The sequence below is a fragment of the Mus caroli genome, unplaced genomic scaffold, assembly GCF_978045245.1.
Source record: "Mus caroli unplaced genomic scaffold, Mus_caroli_1 scaffold_5, whole genome shotgun sequence".
NCBI lineage: Eukaryota > Metazoa > Chordata > Mammalia > Rodentia > Muridae > Mus > Mus caroli.
Genome location: NW_028227260.1, coordinates 22,291,128 through 22,314,151, shown reverse-complemented (window position 1 = coordinate 22,314,151; position 23,024 = coordinate 22,291,128). Strand labels below are relative to the sequence as shown.

The window sequence follows — 23,024 nt, the reverse complement described above, 5'->3', positions numbered from 1 at the left end:
AAATGATCTAAAGCTCACAATTGGAGGGATTTGTTTGAAGCCCATGTGTAGGTGGAGGATGCTCTGAGAACACTTTGATTTTGGTTCCCTTAGGAAAAATGAAAATTCTGAGATCCCAATAGTAAAGTACAGTCATTCTTATAACAGACGTTTGACAGAGGAGGAAGGTTTGGAGTATTATTTATAACAACAGAAAGGCCTGAAAGACACCTATCCTAAGTAAAGTGTTGATAACCCTTCATCCAAAGTGAATGATATGAGATGCCTAGAGAATAGGTGCAGTTTGAGTAGCCTGTATTCATAACTGCAACTTCTTGTGTTATCCTGAAATGTTTTGCTTAAAAAGAAAGTGCCTGGGGCTGGAGAGATGGCTCAGTGTTTAAGAGCACTGAATGATCTTCCAGAGGTCCTGAATTCAATTTCCAGCAAGCACATGGTGCTCACAGCCATCTGTAATGGTATCTGGTGCCCTCTTCTGTGTGCAGGCATACATGCATAAATAAATAAATATTTAGGGAAGGAAGGAAGGGAGGGAAGGAGAGAGAGAGAGAGGGAGGGATGGAGGGAGAGAGGGGGAGGAAGGGGGGAGGGAGGAAGGAAGGAAGGAAGGAAGGAAGGAAGGAAGGAAGTCAGTCAGTCAGTCAGTCAGTCAGTCAGTCCCTGGCCATGTTTAACCAAATAGCAGGATCAAGTCACCACACTGTGCAGAAGGGGAAAATCTAGCTTACCTTGGGTAGTGGGAGAACAGAATGGTACTGCATCATTTGTTTCCATCTCTTCTTCCCAGTTTCCACTATCTATATATTGTATATATACTGTTTGGGAACAGTACAAGAAGCAATCAGCACACTATTCCAACAGGGTGAGTGGTTGTCTGAACTCTGAGACACCCTCAAGGTTGTATTAGTCTGTAGATATCCATAAATTAGAGATGGGAACACTCAGTTCTGACAACAACCTCTAAGAAGATCACATGCAAGTTAGTTTTATCTTTCTATAATCTGCCCATTGTCCTACACCCAGAAATTTGTGAGGTTCCACTATGAGGTTGCAATTGTGTTTGCCTGGCAATCTTGGTCACAGAGATTGGCACTAAAGTATTATGGGTTTAATGTCAAGTGTAAGGTGCCTTTGGAATGACGTGATGCTCTTGGACATCCTATGGATAGAGGCTATATTTGAAGTTCTTATGACTATAGATGGAATAAATGAGACCCACTTGGCCATAGGAGCCAAAACTGAGGTTTCTGCCATCATTGTTCCATGGGACATACACCCTTGGCCAAGAACTGAATGTCTATAGACCTGTGGTTGAAGGAGGAAATCATAGCAACCTTTGGCACTACAATAAGTTGCATGTGAGTGGATTTTATTTTACCTTCTACACAGGGAATGACATGAGGCTTACTTGCTCTGGAGCATCTATTGTTACAAGAGAAATGACTTAGTCCTAATTCCTTTGTCTTTTCTCTTTTAATAATTTTTTTTATTTATTAGGTATTTTCTTCATTTACATTTCCAATGTTATCCCCCAAATCTCTCATACCCTCCCCCCCAATCCACTACCCACCCACTCACACTTCTTGGCCCTGGCATTCCCCTGTACTGAGGCATATAAAGTTTGTAAGATGAATGGGCCTTTTTTTCCATGATGGCCAGCACCATTTGTAGAAAATGCTGTCTTTTTTCCACTGGATGCTTTGAGCTCCCTTGTCAAAGATCAAGTGATCATAGGAGTGTGGGATCATTTCTGGGTCTTCAATTCTATTCCATTGTTCTACTTGTCTGTCTCTAAACCAGTACCATGCAGGTTTTATCACAATTGCTCTGTAGTACAGATTTAGTTCAGGCAAGGTGATTCCATCAGAGGTTCTTTTATCATTGAGAAGAGATTATGTTATCCTAGGTTTTTTTGTTATTCCAGAGGAATTTGTAGATTGCCCTTTCTAATTCCTTGAAGAATTGAGTTTGAATTTTGATGGGGATTGCATTGAATCTGTAGATTGCTTTTGGTAAGATAGCCATTTTTACTATATTGATCCTGCCAATTCATAAGCATGGGAGATCTTTCAATCTTCTGAGATCATCTTTAATTTCTTTCTTCAGAGACTTGAAGATCTTATCATACAGATCTTTCACTTCCTTAGTTAGAGTCACACCAAGGTATTTTATATTATTTGTGACTGTTATGAAGGGTGTTGTTTCCCTAATATCTTTCTCAGCCTGTTTATCCTTTGTGTACAGAAAGGCCATTAACTTGTTTGAGTTAATTTTATATCCAGCTACTTCACTGAAGCTGTTTATCAGGTTTAGAAGTTCGCTGGTGGAATGTTTAGGGTCACTTATATATACTATCATATCATATGCAAAAAGTGATATATAGACTTCTTCTTTTACAATTTGTATCCCCTTGATCTCCTTTTGTTTTTGAATTGTTCTGGCTAGGACTACAAGTACTATGTTGAATAGGTAGGGAGAAAGTGGGCAGCCTTGTATAGTCCATAATTTTAGTGGGATTGCCTCCAGCTTCTCACCATTTACTTTGATGTTGGCTACTGGTTTGCTGTAGATTGCTTTTATCGTGTTTAGGTATGGCCCTCAAATTCCTGATCTTTCCAATTCTTTTATCATGAATGGGTGTTGGATATTGTCAAATGCTTTTTCAGCATCTAACGAGATGATCATGTGGTTTTTGTCTTTGAGTTTGTTTATATAGTGGATTACGTTGATGGATTTCCGTATATTAAACCATCCCTGTATTACTGGAAAGAAACCTACTTGGTCAGGAAGGATGATTGTTTTGATTTGTTCTTGAGAATTTTATTGAGTATTTTTGCATCAATATTCATAAGGGAAATTGGTCTGAAGTTCTCTATCTTCGTTGGGTTTTTCTGTGGTTTATGTATCAGAGTAATTGTGGCTTCATAGAATGAATAGGGCAGAGTACCTTCTGTTTCTATTTTGTGGAATAGTTTGTGAAGAACTGGGATTAGATCTTCTTTGAAGGTCTGATAGAACTCTGCACTAAACCCATCTGGTCCTGGGCTTTTTTTTTTTTTTTGGCTGGGAGACTATTAATGACTGCTTCTATTTCTTAGGAGATACAGGACTGTTTAGATCATTAACCTGATCCTGATATAACTTTGGTACCTGGTATTTGTCTAGAAATTTGTCCATTTCATCCAGGTTTTCCAGTTTTGATGAGTATAGCCTTTTGTAGAAGGATCTGATGGTGTTTGGATTTCTTCAGGATCTGTTGTTATGTTTCCTTTTTCATTTCTGATTTTGTTAATTAGGATGCTGTCCCTGTGCCCTCTAGTGAGTCTGGCTAAGGGTTTATCTATCTTGTTTATTTTCTCAAAGAACCAGCTCCTTGCTTGGTTGATTCTTTGAATAGTTCTTCTTGTTTTCACTTGGTTGATTTCGCCCCTGAGTTTGATAATTTCCTGCCCTCTACTCCTCCTGGGTGAATTTTCTTCCTTTTGTTCTAGAGCTTTTGGGTGTGGTGTCAAGCTGCTATTGTGTGCTCTCTCTAGTTTCTTTTTGGAGGCACTCAGAACTATGAGTTTTCCTTTTAGAAATTATTTCATTGTGTCCCATAAGTTTGGGTATGTTGTGGCTTCATTTTCATTGAACTCTAAAAAGGCTTTAATTTCTTTCTTTATTCCTTCCTTGACAAATTATATCAATGATAATTGAGAAGAGTGTTGTTTAGTTTTCACATGAGTGTTGGCTTTCTATTATTTATTTTGTTATTGAAGATCAGCCTTAGGCCATGGTGATCTGATAGGATGCATGGGACAATTTCAATATTTTTCTATCTGTTGAGGCCTGTTTAGTGACCAATTATATGGTCAATTTTGGAGAAGGTACCATCAGGTGCTGAGAAGAGGTATATCCTTTTGTTTTAGGCTAAAATGTTCTGTAGATATCTGTTAAATCAATTTGTTTCATAATTTCTGTTAGTTTCACTGTGTCCCTTTTTACTTTCTGTTTCTATGATCTGTCCATTGATAAAAGTGGTGTGTCGAAGTCTCCCACTATTATTGTGTGAGGTGCAATGTGTGCTTTGAGCTTTACTAAAGTTTCTTTAATGAATGTGGTTGCCCTTGCATTTGGAGCATAGATATTCAGAATTTAGAGTTCCTCTTGGAGGATTATACCTTTGATGAGTATGAAGTGCCTCTCCTTGTCTTTTTTGATAACTTTGGGTTGGAAGTCGATTTTATTCGATACTAGAATGGCTACTCCAGCTTGTTTCTTCATACCATTTGCTTGGGAAATTGTTTTCCAGCCTTTCATTCTGAGGTAGTGTCTGTCTTTTTCCCTGAGATGTGTTTCCTGTAAGCAGCAAAATGTTGGGTCCTTTTTGTGTAGACAGTCTGTTAGTCTATGTCTTTTTATTAGAGAATTGAATCCATTCATATTAAGAGATAGTAAGGAAAAGTAATTGTTGCTTCCTATTATTTTTGTTGTTAAGAGTTAGCATTCTGTTCTTGTGGCTGTCTCCTTTTAGGTCTGTTGAAGGATTACTTTCTTGCTTTTTCTAAGGCGTGGTTTCCATTCTTGTATTGGTTTTCTTCTGTTATTATCCTTTGAATGTTGGATTCTTGGAAAGATAATGTGTCAATTTGGTTTTTTAATGGAATACTTTGTTTTGTCCATCTATGGTAATTGAAAATTTGGCTGGGTATAGTAGCCTGTGCTAGCATTTGTGTTCTCTTAGTGTCTGTATAACATCTGTCCAGGATCTTCTGGCTTTCACATTCTCTGGTGAATAATCTGGTGTAATTCTGATAGGCCTGCCTTTATATGTTACTGGACATTTTTCCCTTACTGCTTTTTTATATTCTATTTTTATTTAGTGTATTTGTTGTTCTGATTATTATGTGTTGGGAGGAATTTCTTTTCTGGTCCAGTCTTTACACTTCCTGTATGTTCATGGGTATCTCTTTCTTTAGGTTTGGGAAGTTTTCTTCTATAATTTTGTTGAAGATATTTGCTGGCCTTTTGGGTTGAAAATCTTCATTCTCATCAACTCCTATTATCTGTAGATTTGGTCTTTTCATTTTGTCCTGGATTTCCTGGATGTTTTGAGTTAGGATCTTTTTGCATTTTGCCTTTTCTTTGATTGTTGTGCAGATGTTCTTTATGGAATCTTTCTGCACCTGAGATTCTCTCTTCCATCTCTTGTATTCTGTTGCTGATACATCTATGGTTTCTGATTTCTTTCCTATGGTTTCCATCTCCAGTTTTGCCTCACTTTGGGTTTTTTTTTTTTTTTTGCTGTGTCTACTTCCCTTTTTAGGTCTAGTATGGTTTTGTTCATTTCCATCACCTGTTCGGATGTGCTTTCCTGTTTTTCTTTAAGGACTTCTTCCTGCTTGGTTGTGTTTTCCTGTTTTTCTTTAAGGACATGTAACTCTTTAGCAGTGTTCTCCTGTATTTCTTTAAGTGAGTTATTAAATTCCTTCTTGATGTCCTCTACCATCATCATGAGATATGCTTTTAAATCATGGTCTTTTCAGGTGTATTGGGGTTCCCAGGACTGGATGAAGTGGGAGTGCTGGGTTCTCATGATGGTGAGTGGTCTTGATTTCTGTTAGTAAGATTCTTACATTTGCCCTTTGCCATCTGGTAATCTCTGAAGTTAGTTTTTATAGTTGTCTCTGGTTAGAGCTTGTTCCTCTCATGATTCTGTTAGCCTCTATCAGCAGACCTGGGAGACTAGCTCTCTCCTGAGTTTCAGTGGTCAGAATACTCTCTGCTCACAAGCTCTCCTCTTGCAGGGGAGGTGCACAGATATCTGGCATTTGGACCTGCCTCCTAGCAGAAGATGAAGGCCCGAAACTGGGTCTGCCACAGGAGCTATGTGGCTTCTGCTTGTCCCAGAAGCTGTTAGCTTCTGTAGTCGACACTCTAACCTGTGCAGACTAGTCTAGGAGGGGTAGTCCCACTTTCAAAGAAACATAAAGTCTGAGGTTATTTCCACTAAATGAGTATTTTAGACCACATTGGGCCAATGGGGATGGTCTGCAATAGGATTTGTCAGAGGAAGCAATTCTGACATTCTTTTCAATGAAGTAAAAGAACTGAGTTAACTTGGGAAGAGAGGAAGTACTGGCCCTTATGAGAAAGGGAAAATGATGAGAACTGGTTGTACAAAGTTATGCATTAGAAAAACCCTTGTAGAGGGGGTGAGTGCCATGCAATATCCTGTTACCCATGAATGTCCCTGATACCTTATTCAGTAAAGGAAGTCCCTCCACTGCTCTTCAGCTTCCAACACTTCCTTAGTTGGTAGAATTTCCACATCTTGTGTTTAGTCTTGGGAAGTTCAAGCAACAACCTAGACTTTAAAAACAGCCTGGATGTCTGTCCCTGGCTAGGTTGCCTCCTTCAGTTTATCTTAATATGTCCACATATGGGCAGCAACAATTTGATTGTATTGCAGAACATAACATAGGATCCTGTCAATAATTCTACACATAGGACCTGAGACCACACACCAGAGGGGAACAATATATTTCCCCTGCCATTCTGATAAAAGATGAAAGGTTTGAATCTCCCTTATTTAGAGAATGTATATTCAAGGTAGTTCAAAGTCATAAGAGAATTCTTGAGAATACAAGGCACCATGCACTATTATTCAAAAGAGCATATCTAATGTCACCTTTGGAATAAAGGAAAGTGTGACCTTCCTTTGGTCAAACACAATGGTTAACATCCCCTCTTGTGGAGGTGTGCAAGATCCGAGGCCACATTGCTGGGGAAGGGAAGGACAAAGACACAGTTCTCTCGGGTACAATGTGGAGTATCTGGCTAACACAGGAGTTCTGAGAACCCCTTCTCAGAATGGGAAATTCTTAGACCACCTTCAACAGAGGAGAAATCCTGAATGTCTTGGTTCCTAAAGTAGAGGTCCCCAGTCATATTTTGCAGGACAGAAATATCCAGTTCACTCATGGTCAGCAGGGAAAGGTTCTAGGCTCCATTGGGTACTGAGGAATGTTTAGACTCTGCCTCACTAGCTTACAAGTATTTTCCCCATATGTATACCCTGTGTGACATCTTTGAGAGTCCAGGCAATGGTCACAAAAATCATCCAACAGGATAAGTACTTATGCCAGCATTGACATTTCCTCAAGGCTGTGTTCAGCTGCACACATCTGTGAATAAACGATAAGAATGGTACATTTTGATGACCAACTTTGAGGCACAGGATGTGAGAGACAATTTCAGATTTTTCTCTTCTGTCCTATGATCTAAAAGGACAGAATTGTGAGGTATTACTGGTTGCAAATGTGTTGTATGAATATCTTAGTCAGAGGAGTTTTCTTTGAAGCAAACTTAGTTAATAGCGGCATTTGTGAGGAATGGGCAAAAATCAGGCTCTGGTGGTTGGTGGCAGAGTGGGACCTGAAGTCCACTAGTGTAGAGGGTAGAGGTCTGAAAAACTCCTTTGACACAGGAGCAAATTCTGAGAGTCCTTTCAGTAGATTTTGATTTCCAAGGGCCCCCTTTGCAGAAACTAAATGTCTAAAATCCACTTGGTGAATCGAAGTAAACAATAGGCCCACAGTCCTACTGGGAAAACAGGGGATGATAGATGCTCTTTAATGTAGAATGAGTTGTATAAGTCTCTCATGGTCTGACATCCCTTTAAGGCAAAAAGACTCAAAGCTACTTGGTAGGAATAGGGATAGTCCATGAAAGGCATAATACATGTTTTAGGCCACATTTAGCCAATAGGGTCTAGGGCAATGTTAGTCCTAGGATAGTTCTGACATTATATTCAGTGTAGTGAGAAGGAGTAAGTTAACATTGGGAATTGTGAGCCTCATGTAAGAGAGAAAAACCCCAAGGCTCTACTGAAAGAGGAGGGCAGAATCTTCTTGAGGCAGAGTGTGAAGGTGCTATATACACTTCTGTCAAAGGTAAATGTCCCTGGTACCTGATACAGTGAAGAAAGTTTACAGCAGTAATCGTAAGTGTCCAGTTTTTATTCAGAGTTTTGTATTATCGTGGTTTGTGTTCATTCAGGAGAGACACGGCAGCAACTTATTTCTTCTTCCAAAGGCTTTGGATGACTGTTGCTGGCTAGGTTACTTCTTCCACTTTGTTCAGCTATCCAGGTCTAGGCAGAATTAATGAAGTTATTACATTTCTATTGACTTGCCTGAAGGCAGATGGCACAGGTTCTTTGCTCTGATTTGAAACTTGGATTATGGGACCTCAAATCAGAGTGGACTAGGGTACCTTGTTTACAGAAGGAATCACTTTTGGAATTATGCCTGATCAGTTTGGTATAAGACTACTTTGACTATATGTGGGAGTGTCATGGGCCCCATTTTTGAGAAAGAGAATATGTTGGGAGGATAAGGAAGAGCAGGAAGGTCACAGAATCCCTCAGGCAAAAGGTTACCTTGGGAATTGGAAGAAGGTGCAGAAAATACCTTACAGTTGCAATTGTCCTCACAGTCTGGAATACCCATGTGTTCTGAGACTCTGAGGTAGCTTGCCAACAATCAGAGCATTTTTCTTAAAAATTGGTTGGTAATCTCTGGCTCTAGGTTCTCCAAAAGCTGTACAGCAGCATCCCAGACATGGGAAACAAAGATGGAACTGCTCCATTTCAAGTGACAGGCTTACTGATAGAAGTTACATTAGGGCTTAGATTTTACTGTCATGTTTCAGGACATCATTTCAGAGTGGTTTGCCATCTCTTGGGTCATTTGGACATGTCTGGCCACCCAGATCAGAAGGGAAACATTAGGACCTGCTAGAAGAATATGATCCTATGGATAGAAGTGGATTCTCTGAGGAAAGCATTGTCAGAGGGTGTTGATTTAAAGTTTCCTTGAGAAAAAAAATCTGTGTGAGTTTTCATGTCATTGGCGTCTCTGTAGGGTCCATAAACAGAAGAATTTGTGCTCGCTTCAGCAGCACATATACTAAAATTGGAAAGATACAGAGAAGATTAGCATGGCCCCTGTGAAGGATGACACACAAATTCGTGAAGCGTTCCATATTTTTAAGAGATGCCCATGAACATACAAGAAGCCTACAGAACTCCAAATAGACTGGACCAGAAAAGAAATACCTCCCAACACATAATAATCAGAACAACAAATGCTCTAAATAACGATAGAATACTAAAAGCAGTAAGAGAAAAAGGCCAAGTAACATATAAAGGCAAGCCTATCAGAATTACACCAGATTTTTCTCCAGAGACTATGAAAGCCAGAAGATCCTGGACGGATGTTATACAGACACTAAAAGAACATAAATTCCAGCCCAGGCTACTATACCCAGCCAAACTCTCAATTAACATAGATGGAGAAACCAAAGTATTCCACGACAAAACCAAATTCACACATTATCTCTCCACGAATCCAGCCCTTCAAAGGATAATAACAGAAAAAAACCAATACAAGGACAGGAACCACGCCCTACAAACAACAAGAAGGTAATCCCTCAACAAACCTAAAAGAAGACAGCCACAAGAACAGAATGCCAACTTTAACAACAAAAATAACAGGAAACAACAATTACTTTTCCTTAATATCTCTTAATATCAATGGACTCAACTCCCCGATAAAAAGACATAGACTAACAAACTGGCGACACAAACAAGACCCAACATTTTGCTGCTTAAAGGAAACTCATCTCAGAGAAAAAGATAGACACTACCTCAGAATGAAAGGCTGGAAAACAATTTTCCAAGCAAATGGTATGAAGAAACAAGCTGGAGTAGCCATTCTAATATCTGATAAGATTGACTTCCAACCCAAAGTCATTAAAAAAGACAGGGAGGGACACTTCATACTCATCAAAGGTAAAATCCTCCAAGAGGAACTATCAATCCTGAATATCTATGCTCCAAATACAAAGGCAGCCACATTCATTAAAGAAACTTTAGTAAATCTCAAAGCACACATTGCACCTCATACAATAATAGTGGGAGACTTCAACACACCACTTTCACCAATTGACAGATCATGGAAACAGAAACTAAACAGGGACACAGAGAAACTAAGAGAAATTATGAATCAAATGGATCTGGCAGATATCTACAGAACATTCTATCCTAAAACAAAAGGATATACCTTCTTCTCAGCACCTCATGGTACCTTCTCCAAAATTGACCACATAATTGGTCACAAAACAGGCCTCAACAGATACAAAAATATTGAAATTGTCCCATGCATCCTATCAGATCACCATGGACTAAGGCTGATCTTCAATAACAAAATAAATAATAGAAAGCCAACCTTCACGTGGAAACTGAACAACACTCTTCTCAATGATACCTTGGTCAAGGAAGGAATAAAGAAAGAAATTAAGGACTTTTTAGAGTTCAATGAAAATGAAGCCACAACATACCCAAACTTATGGGACGCAATGAAAGCATTTCTAAGAGGAAAACTCATAGCTCTGAGTGCCTCCAAAAGGAAACTAGAGAGAGCACACATTAGCAGCTTGACAACATACCTAAAAGCACTAGAACAAAAGGAAGCAAATTCACCCAAGAGGAGTAGACAGCAGGAAATAATCAAACTCATGGGCGAAATCAACCAAGTGGAAACAAGAAAAACTATTCAAAGAATCAACCAAGCAAGGAGCTGGTTCTTTGAGAAAATCAACAAGATAGATAAACCCTTATCCAGACTCACTAGAGGGCACAGGGAAAGCATCCTAATTAACAAAATCAGAAATGAAAAAGGAAACATAACAACAGATCCTGAAGACATCCAAAACACCATCAGATCCTTTTACCAAAGGCTATACTCAACAAAACTGGAGAACCTGGATGAAATGGAGAAGTTCCTAGACAGATACCAGGTACCAAAGTTGAATCAAGGTCAGGTTAATGATCTAAACAGCCCTATATCCCCCAAAGAAATAGAAGCAGTCATTAATAGTCTCCCAACTAAAAAAAGCCCAGGACCAGATGGGTTTAGTGCAGAGTTCTATCAGACCTTCAAAGAAGATCTAATCCCAGTTCTTCACAAACTATTCCACAAAATAGAAACAGAAGGTACTCTACCCAACTCATTCTATGAAGCCACAATTACTCTGATACCTAAACCACAAAAAGACCCAACAAAGATAGAAAACTTCAGACCAATATCCCTTATGAATATTGATGCAAAAATCCTCAATAAAGTTCTTGCTAACCGAATCCAAGAACACATCAAAACAATCATCCATCCTGACCAAGTAGGTTTCATCCCAGGGATGCAGGGATGGTTCAATATACGGAAATCCATCAACGTAATCCAGTATATAAACAAACTCAAAGACAAAAACCACATGGTCATCTCGTTAGATGCGGAAAAAGCATTTGACAAGATCCAACACCCATTCATGATAAAAGTCTTGGAAAAATCAGGAATTCAAGGCCCATACCTAAACATGATAAAAGCAATCTACAGCAAACCATTAGCCAACATCAAAGTAAATGGTGAGAAGCTTGAAGCAATCCCTCTAAAATCAGGGACTAGACAAGGCTGTCCACTTTCTCCATACCTATTCAACATTGTACTTGAAGTCCTAGCCAGAGCAATTCGACAACAAAAGGAGATCAAAGGGATACAAATTGGAAAAGATGAAGTCAAAATATCACTTTTTTGCAGATGATATGATAGTATATATAAGTGACCCTAAAAATTCCACCAGAGAACTCCTAAGCCTGATAAACAGCTTCGGTGAAGTAGCTGGATATAAAATTAACTCAAACAAATCAATGGCCTTTCTCTACACAAAGAATAAACAGGCTGAGAAAGAAATTAGGGAAACAACACCCTTCTCAATAGTCACAAATAATATTAAATATCTTGGCGTGACTCTAACTAAGGAAGTGAAAGATTTGTATAATAAAAACTTCAAGTCTCTGAAGAAAGAAATTATAGAAGATCTCAGAAGATGGAAAGATCTCCCATGCTCATGGATTGGCAGGATCAACATTGTAAAAATGGCTATCTTGCCAAAAGCAATCTACAGATTCAATGCAATCCCCATCAAAATTCCAAATCAATTCTTCAACGAATTAGAAAGTGCAATCTGCAAATTCATCTGGAATAACAAAAATCCTAGGATAGCAAAAACTCTTCTCAAGGATAAAAGAACCTCTGGTGGAATCACCATGCCGGACCTAAAGCTCTACTACAGAGCAATTGTGAAAAAAACTGCATGGTACTGGTATAGTGACAGACAAATAGACCAATGGAATAGAATTGAAGACCCAGAAATGAACCCACACACCTACGGTCACTTGATCTTCGACAAGGGAGCTAAAAACATCCAGTGGAAGAAAGACAGCATTTTCAACAAATGGTGCTGGTACAACTGGTTGTTAACATGTAGAAGAATGCAAATCGATCCATTCCTATCTCCTTGTACTAAGGTCAAGTCTAAGTGGATCAAGGAACTTCACATAAAACCAGAGACACTGAAACTTATAGAGGAGAAAGTGGGGAAAAGCCTTGAAGATATGGGCACAGGGGAAAAATTCCTGGATAGAACAGTAATGGCTTGTGCTGTAAGATCGAGAATTGACAAGTGGGACCTCATGAAACTACAAAGCTTCTGCAAGGCTAAAGACACCATCAATAAGACAAAAAAACCACCAACAGATTGGGAAAGGATCTTCACCTATCCTAAATCAGATAAGGGAATAATATCCAATATATATAAAGAACTCAAGAAGGTGGACTCCAGAAAGTCAAATAACCCCATTAAAAAATGGGGCTCAGAACTGAACAAAGAATTCTCACCTGAGGAATACCGAATGGCAGAGAAGCACCTGAAAAAATGTTCAACATCCTTAATCATCAGGGAAATGCAACTCAAAACAACCCTGATATTCCACCTCACACCAGTCAGAATGGCTAAGATCAAAAATTCAGGTGACAGCAGATGCTGGCGAGGATGTGGAGAAAGAGGAACACTCCTCCATTGTTGGTGGGATTGCAAGCTTGTACAACCACTCTGGAAATCAGTCTGGCGGTTCCTCAGAAAATTGGACATAGTACTACCGGAGGATCCAGCAATACCTCTCCTGGGCATATATCCAGAAGATGTCCCAACCGGTAAAAAGGACACATGCTCCACTATGTTCATAGCAGCCCTATTTATAATAGCCAGAAGCTGGAAAGAACCCAGATGTCCCTCAACAGAGGAATGGATACAGAAATTATGGTACATTTACACAATGGAGTACTACTCAGCTATTAAAAAGAATGAATTTATGAAATTCCTAGCCAAATGGATGGACCTGGAGGGCATCATCTTGAGTGAAGTAACACAATCACAAAAGAACTCACACAATATGTATTCATTGATAAGTGGATATTAGCCCAAAACTTAGGATACCCAAGATATAAGATACAATTTGATAAACGCATGAAACTCAAGAAGAATGAAGACCAAAGTGTGGACACTGTGCACCTTCTTAGAATTGGGAACAAAACACCCAGGGAAGGAGTTACAGAGACAAAGTTCGTAGCTGTGATGAAAGGATGGACCATTTAGAGACTGCTGTATCCAGGGATCCGTCCCATAATCAGCTTCTAAACGCTGACACCATTGCATACACTAGCAAGATTTTGCTGAAAGGACCCTGATATAGCTGTCTCTTGTGAGACGATGCTGGGGCCTAGCAAACACAGAAGTGGATGCTCACTGTCAGCTATTGGATGTATCACAGGGCTCCCAATGGAGAAGCTTGAGAAAGTACCCAAGGAGCTAAAGGGATCTGCAACCCTATTGTTGGAACAACATGATGTACTAACCAGAACCCCGGAGCTCTTGTCTCTAGCTGCATATGTATCAAAAGATGACCTAGTTGGCCATCAATGGAAAGAGAGGCCCATTGGACTTGCAAACTTTATATGCCCCAATATAGGGGAATGCCAGGGCCAAAAGAATGGGAATGGGTGGGTAGGGAAGTGGGGGGCCCTATTGGGGACTTTTGGGATAGCATTGGAAATGTAATTGAGGAAAATATGTAATAAAAATATTAAAAATTTTAAAAAAAGCCAAATACTGGAAAGAAAAAAAAAACAGAAGAATTTGTATTAAGGACACTTCAAATTTAAGGGTGTGTGTAGATTTCCCTAATTCAAAGAAGATAAAATGTTTGGTTTTTTCCTTGACAGAGTATTTATGTCAAAGAGTCTTCATTGCATCATTTTTGAACCTAAAGTTTACCTTGAACTGAAGGGAAAATCTGGGAAACATTAGGAAAAATATCTGAGGTTCAGTCCATAATATCAGGATGTTGTGTTGGATTCCGGCACCTAAAGGAATGTCTAAGCTGCCTTTGGACAAACTGGAATGGTCTGAGGCTAGTTTTACTTCAGTGGGAAGATATGATGCCTCTTTAAACAAAGGTAGAAGGAGTGAGTAGCCCTGGGAAGAAAGGAAGTGCTGATATCCTTGTAAAAGGAAAGATAGATGATCAGATTTTATAAAGTCCCATAATATTTTGAGCAAAATTTAAATTGCTTAGCAAGAGAAAGAACGAATATTCCAGCCCAACCTGCAACCATGACTACCAGGCCCCCAGTTCAAAGGTCCTACTAAGTAAGCATCACCAGGTGACCAAGGAACCAGGTAACTAGAGAACCATTAGGAGCTAATTCCAGCTCCCCCATAGTCTCTCTCCTCTTCCTAATCCTCCACCACACCCCCACTACACCCCAGCCCTTCACCCACCAGCAGACAGCACTGGAGGTGGAAGGGGGACACTACAATGCTCTCTCCTTCCTTCCTTCAAAGTCCCCAAGTCACTCTCACACATGGATCCTTCTATCTGTGTCCCTCTACACACCCACCTATCTACCTGTGCTGGAGCTAGGCATGAATGCAACTCAGAGCTCTCTGAAGACATTCAAGTGGACTGCAGATGACAGGTACCTAGACACAAAGCACAATGACCAAAGCCCACATATCCCAACAGGATGCCTGAAGCACATCTGCTCCCCTGACCACCTCCAAGGTCCTCTGACCAGCCCCATTGCAAATTCTCAAGCCACCTTCAAACCTTCTCTCCACATGCTCACTAACAGAGGGAAATAACAAATGGCTGGCAACCTACCTACCTACCTAACTACCTACTTATTACCTGCTTCTTGATCACCAATATATACAGTTCCAGGCACAGTTTCCAGGGCAGATGGGCTCTTTGGTTCCCCTTGATGTATACCATGGCCATGTGGGAAATGCTTTCACGACTCACCAGCAAGCTTTCCTTTTATGAGCACCGAGAGTCTCCAGAGGTCCACCCCTGCACTGCTGAGATCTTAGCTCACAGCTGGTGGAAGAAGACTCCTCTAACAGGCTGCAGGAGACAAGTATGACATTGCCTCCCAATTCTCCTTCTCCACCAAGCTTCCGGGAGGCATCTGCTCTGATACAACCATGAGAGCTCTCTCTACCCAGGCAGGCCTACTCTGAGTTCTCAGAGGTGCAAGGCCTGCAACCCCAAGGAAGGACAGATCCAGCCACCCTCCATATTATTTGTTATGCAGTTGTGTAATCCACCCAAGCAGAAGTATCATCAGGAACAACTCCCCTGCCTTAGCCCTGATGCCTTTATGCACCTCCTGCACACCTTAGCTATGGCCTGGGGATACATGAAGCTTTGAGGGTTTCCCCTACAGCCAAACCTGTCCTTCTCACACAATACTGAGCTCAACACTATAAGAACTGCTATACCCTTAACCAAAATGGACCTCCTTCTGGGCCCTCAGGGTCCTAGGCTCCTGACCAGGGGACACACACTGAATATATACAGACACACACACAGAGAGAGAGAGAGAGAGAGAGAGAGAGAGAGAGAGAGAGAGAGAGAGAGAGAGAGAGAGAGAGAGAGAGAGAGAGAGAGAAAGAGAGAAAGAGAAAGAGAAAGAGAAAGAGAAAGAGAAAGAGAAAGAGAAAGAGAAAGAGAAAGAGAAAGAGAAAGAGAAAGAGAAAGAGAAAGAGAAAGAGAAAGAGAAAGAGAAAGAGAAAGAAACTCTGGTCTCCAAGTCTTCTAGGATCCTAGACCACTGCATCTGTTAATTCCAACACCATCTCTGTTCACCCAGAAATCCCTGGCTACGACAGAGAAGGCCAGGTTTCTTTTGACTCTTCATCCTGCCTTATCTTCCTGGATGTAAGGGAAGGGAAGGTAGTCAGGAGAAGCTCCAAGTAGGCTGCCTGCTTGAATGTTAGTCATCACAGCAAGGAGGCTTTCAAGGGCCCAGCCTGGATGCTACCCTGGCAGCTTGGACATCCTTGGGACTACAGCATACCCTGGCTGTTTCTAAGCTGTTTCTCCTCAGTTTCACCGGGAGCCACTACACTGTTTAGGCTCCTGGCCCACTTGGGACTCACAGTGAGGTTGCTTACATAGGGTGATGGTAGAACCTCCTGCACCACTGTTTTGTTTTGTTTTGGGTATCAGGTCATTTCTTTAGCATTCTAGACTCTAGGGGAAGCTTACATTTCCCTACATATGATTTAAAACTCAGCAAAAACATGTATTGAATTTGAATGTAGTTATTGTGGTAAATAGGAACTATATCTGTCACTTCATTACTTCTCCTTCTGTATGAATAACAAGAAATACAAGGATACACTTTCACACAAATGCAGATGTTCCTGTAAATACATAGCATCTGACTTACTTTTAAAATAGGACTTGCTCGACTTAGGCACATTTTGTATTATTATAGAACTTGGTATCTCAAATCATTTCTTTTTTTTTTAATTTCCAAGTTTAATTATTCCTTTACTATTGCAGGGAACATATGATTCTGCAGCAGAGTGACTTTCCATGCATGCACAAGGCTTTGGTATCTACAGTCAGTGTTGCAATATGCATGCACAGGGCTTTGGTATCTACAGTCAGTGTTGCAATAATCATGAGAACGATAATTTCCTACCTGCCCAGGTCCACAAGTCAGAGTCCAGAGCAATGAAGATGTACATGAAGCTGGGTGTGGTGGCGCACGCCTTTAATCCCAGCATTTGGGAGGCAGGGGCAGGCAAATTTCTGAGTTTGAGGCCAGCCTGGTCTACAAAGTGAGTTCCAGGACAGCCAGGGCTACACAGAGAAACCCTGTCTCGAAAAACCAAAAACCAAAAAAAAAAAAAAAAAAAAATAGGATGTACATGGGCACCAGGCAGTGGCGACCCACGTCTTTAGTTCCAGCACTTGGGAGGCAGAATGCAGTGGCATCTCCTCCATGAGTTTGAGGCCAGCTTGGTCTACAGAGTATGTTCCAGGACAGCCAGAACTACACACAGAGACCATGCCTCGGAAAACAAAAACAAACAAACAAACAAACAAAACCAAAACCAAAATAGAAATAGAAAACGAAAAACAGAAAGAAAGGCCCTAATTATTTTGTGAGAACTTGCCAATGCACACTCACAAATGCAGAGGTTTTGCTGCTTTTGTTTGTAGGTCCGTCTGTCTGTCTACATGTCTGTCTGTTTGAAACATTTGTAATAGTAAAAGCTCTTAGTGGTTAAGTCTGGGGAGTCGAAGCAGCCATCCACAGGGCAGGGCATGCTTTACCAATTATACAGTTCAAACCACCACATCACCTGCACCTCCCTAGCCAAGGGTAGGTGAGCTCTGCTTAGGGTGAAGGTCCCTGAAACCTCTCAGCCTTTGCAGCATTCTGTTCCAGGGAAGTGCTTCCCCATGAGGCTCTTCCACCAAGGCTCTCCAGATGCTGCCCAGAGAAAAAACTCACTATCCCTAAACTCAACAAGGCCAACCCACGTGGTGTTCCCTCCTCTGCCCAGAGGGATCCTGGTGTGCTCTAAAGCCCAAGGCTCCCAGCACAGGGTTACACACTCAGAGGGTAGAGCAGATGCCCAAAGACTGCTCTAGCCACCAACTCCTCCCGCATCTCAGAAGGAATCAGAGGGTAGGGATAAACTTACTTGGTCCAGGGCAGGCTATCCTGTGATCGAATCTCCTACCTTTGGAGGGCTGCAATGGCCAGCAGCATTTCCCTCTGTGCCATCTCCCTGACTCTGCATTCTTAGTTGGGAGCGAAGCAGAAAAGGGAGAAGAGCTATCCTTTCTTAATGAGTGCTGGCTCCGCCCTGCAGATGTGAGACAACATAGATCAGCCCCAGTGTCTCACAGAGGTGGATCAATGGGTCTGGGAAAGCAACAGGGGTCTTGGAACAGCTCTTTTCTCTAGTCTCTCAGATGATGTTTGGCTGTTAAGTACTGAAGGAATCATACGACCAGAAAAGTAGCCATCCAAGATTCTCACTTTTGAGAGATACTTTTACTTACAGAAAAATCAGCTTAAATAAGGTTTAATAAGCATTAGGTTCTGCTCCACCAGGCCATTATGGATGTTTTGCCCGCATGTCTGTGTACTGTCCCATCCAGCAGGACTTAGTTATTCCGTGGATCGAGGAGGACCGGGGCCTGCAAGAGAAATGAGCAGAGAAAGGGAAGCGAGACCAAGCAGAGAATTGTCAAGGTCTGTTTAATGAAGGCTAAGAGCCAGGTTATAAGCACACAATGAGAAAAAACAGGGAGGGGTCGAGGGGGTATAATAAAATACAGAGAAAAGGGATGGACATCTGGGGCGGATGCTGATTGCAGGCTTCTTGCAGCTTATCTTGGAATGTCGGCCCTAAAACAGTCCCGGCAGCATTCAAACATTCTGCAGTTTATCTTGGAGTGTCATAAACTGTCCCAGGCACCAAACGGAGACATGGAGGAGGAGGTGAAGCTGCCTTAATCTAAGCAGTTCTAGGCGCCAAGTGAAGGAGGGGGTGAAGCTGGCAGTCTCAGGCGCCAGGTGGAGGCAATGAAGGAGGGGGTGACATAACTCCCTTCAAAGGGTCAGTTGGATCTTCAGGGTGAGAGTTACTGAGGGACTATTTTCCCACAGTTTGGTCTCTCACAGTGTACCACATGTATTCCTAGTGCCTGAAATGTCCAGAATAGTACCAGAGAGAGAAGGCACTAAACCCCTTGGAACTGGAGTTGTAGAAACAGATGGACGTGAGCTGCTATGTAAGTGCTGGGAATTGTATCTGGGCCCTCTGGAAGAGCAGTGAGACCTCTTAACTACTGAATTATTTCTCCAGCCCAGTACTAGGGTCATATCCTCAAGCTCTGGCAGGCAACCAGACCGATGGTAATACCGTTGAATTGTTTGGGGGAAATCTCTTAGACCATAAAACCACAAAATTCACAGGGAGGTTTCAGACACTTGGCACCAGATTTTTTTTTTTTTTAATTTATTAGTGAGAGAGGGTTTCTCTGTGCTACATTGGCTATCCGCAAACTCCCTTTGTAGACCAGATGGCCTCGAGCTCACAGAGATCCCACATGAATTTGCCTCCTGAGTCCCAAGATTAAGGTGTGTGTGTGTGTGTATATATATATATATATACACACACACCTGTGGTTATAGATAGGTAGGTAGGTAGATGGATGGATGGATAAATTGATTTAAGAAAGCTTATAAATAATAGGTGTGCTTATGGCTTTTTCAAACATCCATAGTATTATTTATCCCTTTTGGTTTTTGTGCTCTACACTTTACCCTCCCATAACCCTCCCCATTTAAGTACTTAAGTCTAACCCCCATTTTCCCTCCTGTCTTCATAGCATCTGCATTCTATTTTGCAGCCAAGAAAATCAAAACAGATATTGTGTGTGTGTGTGTGTGTGTGTGTGTATGCACTGTTCTTGAAACTTTTTTAAAGTTAGCAGACAAAATAATGGCCTCCATCTCAACACTTTCATAGGTGTGTGCCATTTTACTTCATTCATCCATCTCCCACACCCCTGACACCCCCTTTTAGTCTTGTTGGTCCCCTACCTCCACTCATATAGTCCCCTCTCCCATTTGGTTGAAAGCAGCCCACTTTACTAAAAACTCCTTCCACGAAGTTCTTGAAATTGTTATTGATACGACCCAAAGTGTGAACCAGCCTACATGCCCTTTGCCTGATGAGTGTTTATTCAAAATTCTTAGTCTGTACTGTGTCTCTATTTTGTTGTTTGGGATACAAGGCCTTACAGTGTAGCTTAAACTCGCTGAACTTAAAAAAAAATCCTTCTCCCTCCCTGTGCCACCCTGCCCAGACTTAAGCAAAATATAGGTAGGAAAGTTTACAATGCACTTGAGAGAAGAGAGACTATTGCAAACCACAGATCAATCTTGGCAGCATCGGAAGGACAGTGTACAATGTGTTCTGATGCAATTAGAGTAAAACCCTTAATGGCAACGTGTTCACATTGAAACAATGAAGCTCGATATTTCAAATGATCTTTTAAGGCATCAGAGTATCGTTGTATTAACTTAGCCTAACCTGAAACTTACAAGTGTTTCTGTTTCCCAAGTGCTGGGACTGAATGCATGTGCTGCCACAGCATACCCAGCTCTCCATTTGTGTGACTTTTTTTTTCCATGAGTGAGATGGGATTGTTTATATTTGGTTAGGGGCATTTTTTCCTATCACTGCCACATTCATCACTAACACATTAACCCACCCCAAACAAATGCTTTCTTGTTACAAAAATAGTCGTGACAGGCAGTTCATGAAGGAAAGAGTGATTTCTTTGTTTCCTAAATGATATTATTTAAGTATTTGCTGGAACTATATAAATAAATGTATACTTTTAAGTATAAATATCATGGCATTCACTGCAGGTGAATGAAATAATCAAAGCCCACTCGTAAGCTCAAGCGCAGAGTGGAAAACCTAAGGAATAAAAGTACATAGAACTTGGAGTAGAACACAAGATATGAGTGGTATCAGGTCACACTGAGTGCCTTGAGAGAAATCTTACCTTGTCAGTCAGTTGAGAGAGGAAACATAGACACACAAACACCCCAGCCAGGCATCCTTTTTTGGCAAATTCTCATTTTACCTTAAATAAATCCGTGTGTCTCATCTGCCAACACAATAAATTATTTCCTGTGTGGAAATGAGTCAGACATTAGTTTCTCAAAGTGTGTGTCTTGTACACACAAGTAAAACTGTTGGGAAGGGATCATTTTTTTTTGTGATTGTGATAATTATTAAATTCATAATATTTCTTTCCAAGCAAAAGTTAACAATACGCATGGTGATCCCTTGGATTTGGTGCCTAACATCACTAAAAAATGATTATAATGACTTTTAATGATCTGTACATTTGTTTTTTTTTGATTTTTAATATTTTTATTACATATTTTCCTCAATTACATTTCCAATGCTATCCCAAAAGTCCCCCATAGCGCCCCCCACTTCCCTACCCACCCATTCCCATTCTTTTGGCCCTGGCATTCCCCTATATTGGGGCATATAAAGTTTGCAAGTCCAATGGGCCTCTCTTTCCAGTGACGGCCGACTAGGCCATCTTTCCATACATATGCAGCTAGAGACAAGAGCTCCGGGGTTCTGGTTAGTACATCATGTTGTTCCAACAATAGGGTTGCAGATCCCTTTAGCTCCTTGGGTACTTTCTCTAGCTTCTCCATTGGGAGCCCTGTGATACATCCAATAGCTGACTGTGAACATCCACTCCTGTGTTTGCTAGGCCCCTGCATAGTCTCACAAGAGACAGCTATATTTGGGTCCTTTCAGCAAAATGTTGCTAGTGTATGCAATGGTGTCAGCGTTTAGAAGCTGATTATGGGACGGATCCCTGGATACAGCAGTCTCTAAATGGTCCATCCTTTCATCACAGCTATGAACTTTGTCTCTGTAACTCCTTCCCTGGGTGTTTTGTTCCCAATTCTAAGAAGGTGCACAGTGTCCACACTTTGGTCTTCATTCTTCTTGAGTTTCATGCGTTAAGCAAATTGTATCTTATATCTTGGGTATCCTAAGTTTTGGGCTAATATCCACTTATCAGTGAATACATAGTGTGTGAGTTCTTTTGTGATTGTGTTACTTCACTCAAGATGATGCCCTCCAGGTCCATCCATTTGGCTAGGAATTTCATAAATTCATTCTTTTTAATAGCTGAGTAGTACTCCATTGTGTAAATGTACCATAATTTCTGTATCCATTCCTCTGTTGAGGGACATCTGGGTTCTTTCCAGCTTCTGGCTATTATAAATAGGGCTGCTATGAACATAGTGGAGCATGTGTCCTTTTTACCGGTTGGGACATCTCCTGGATATATGCCCATGAGAGGTATTGCTGGATCCTCCGGTAGTACTATGTCCAATTTTCTGAGGAACCGCCAGACTGATTTCCAGAGTGGTTGTACAAGCTTGCAATCCCACCAACAATGGAGGAGTGTTCCTCTTTCTCCACATCCTCGCCAGCATCTGCTGTCACCTGAATTTTTGATCTTAGCCATTCTGACTGGTGTGAGGTGGAATCTCAGGGTTGTTTTGATTTGCATTTCCCTGATGATTAAGGATGTTGAACATTTTTTCAGGTGTTTCTCTGCCATTCGGTATTCCTCAGGTGAGAATTCTTTGTTCAGTTCTAAGCCCCATTTTTTAATGGGGTTATTTGACTTTCTGGAGTCCACCTTCTTGAGTTCTTTATATATATTGGATATTAGTCCCTTATCTGATTTAGGATAGGTGAATATCCTTTCCCAATCTGTTGGTGGTTTTTTTGTCTTATTGATGGTGTCTTTAGCCTTGCAGAAGCTTTGTAGTTTCATGAGGTCCCACTTGTCAATTCTCGATCTTACAGCACAAGCCATTACTGTTCTATTCAGGAATTTTTCCCCTGTGCCCATATCTTCAAGGCTTTTCCCCACTTTCTCCTCTATAAATTTCAGTGTCTCTGGTTTTATGTGAAGTTCCTTGATCCACTTAGACTTGATCTTAGTACAAGGAGATAGGAATGGATCGTTTCGCATTCTTCTACATGTTAACAACCAGTTGTGCCAGCACCATTTGTTGAAAATGCTGTCTTTCTTCCACTGGATGTTTTTAGCTCCCTTGTCGAAGATCAAGTGACCGTAGGTGTGTGGGTTCATTTCTGGGTCTTCAATTCTATTCCATTGGTCTATTTGTCTGTCACTATACCAG

General features: G+C 41.0%; 1 non-coding gene across 1 annotated transcript; it reads left to right on the top strand.

The window, feature by feature from the left end:
• The first annotated feature begins 8,930 nt into the window (after positions 1-8,930).
• Positions 8,931-9,036, top strand: LOC115030109 (U6 spliceosomal RNA). The gene has a single exon (XR_003835737.1). It is a non-coding gene; the product is annotated as a U6 spliceosomal RNA (small nuclear RNA).
• Positions 9,037-23,024: the final 13,988 nt, after the last annotated feature.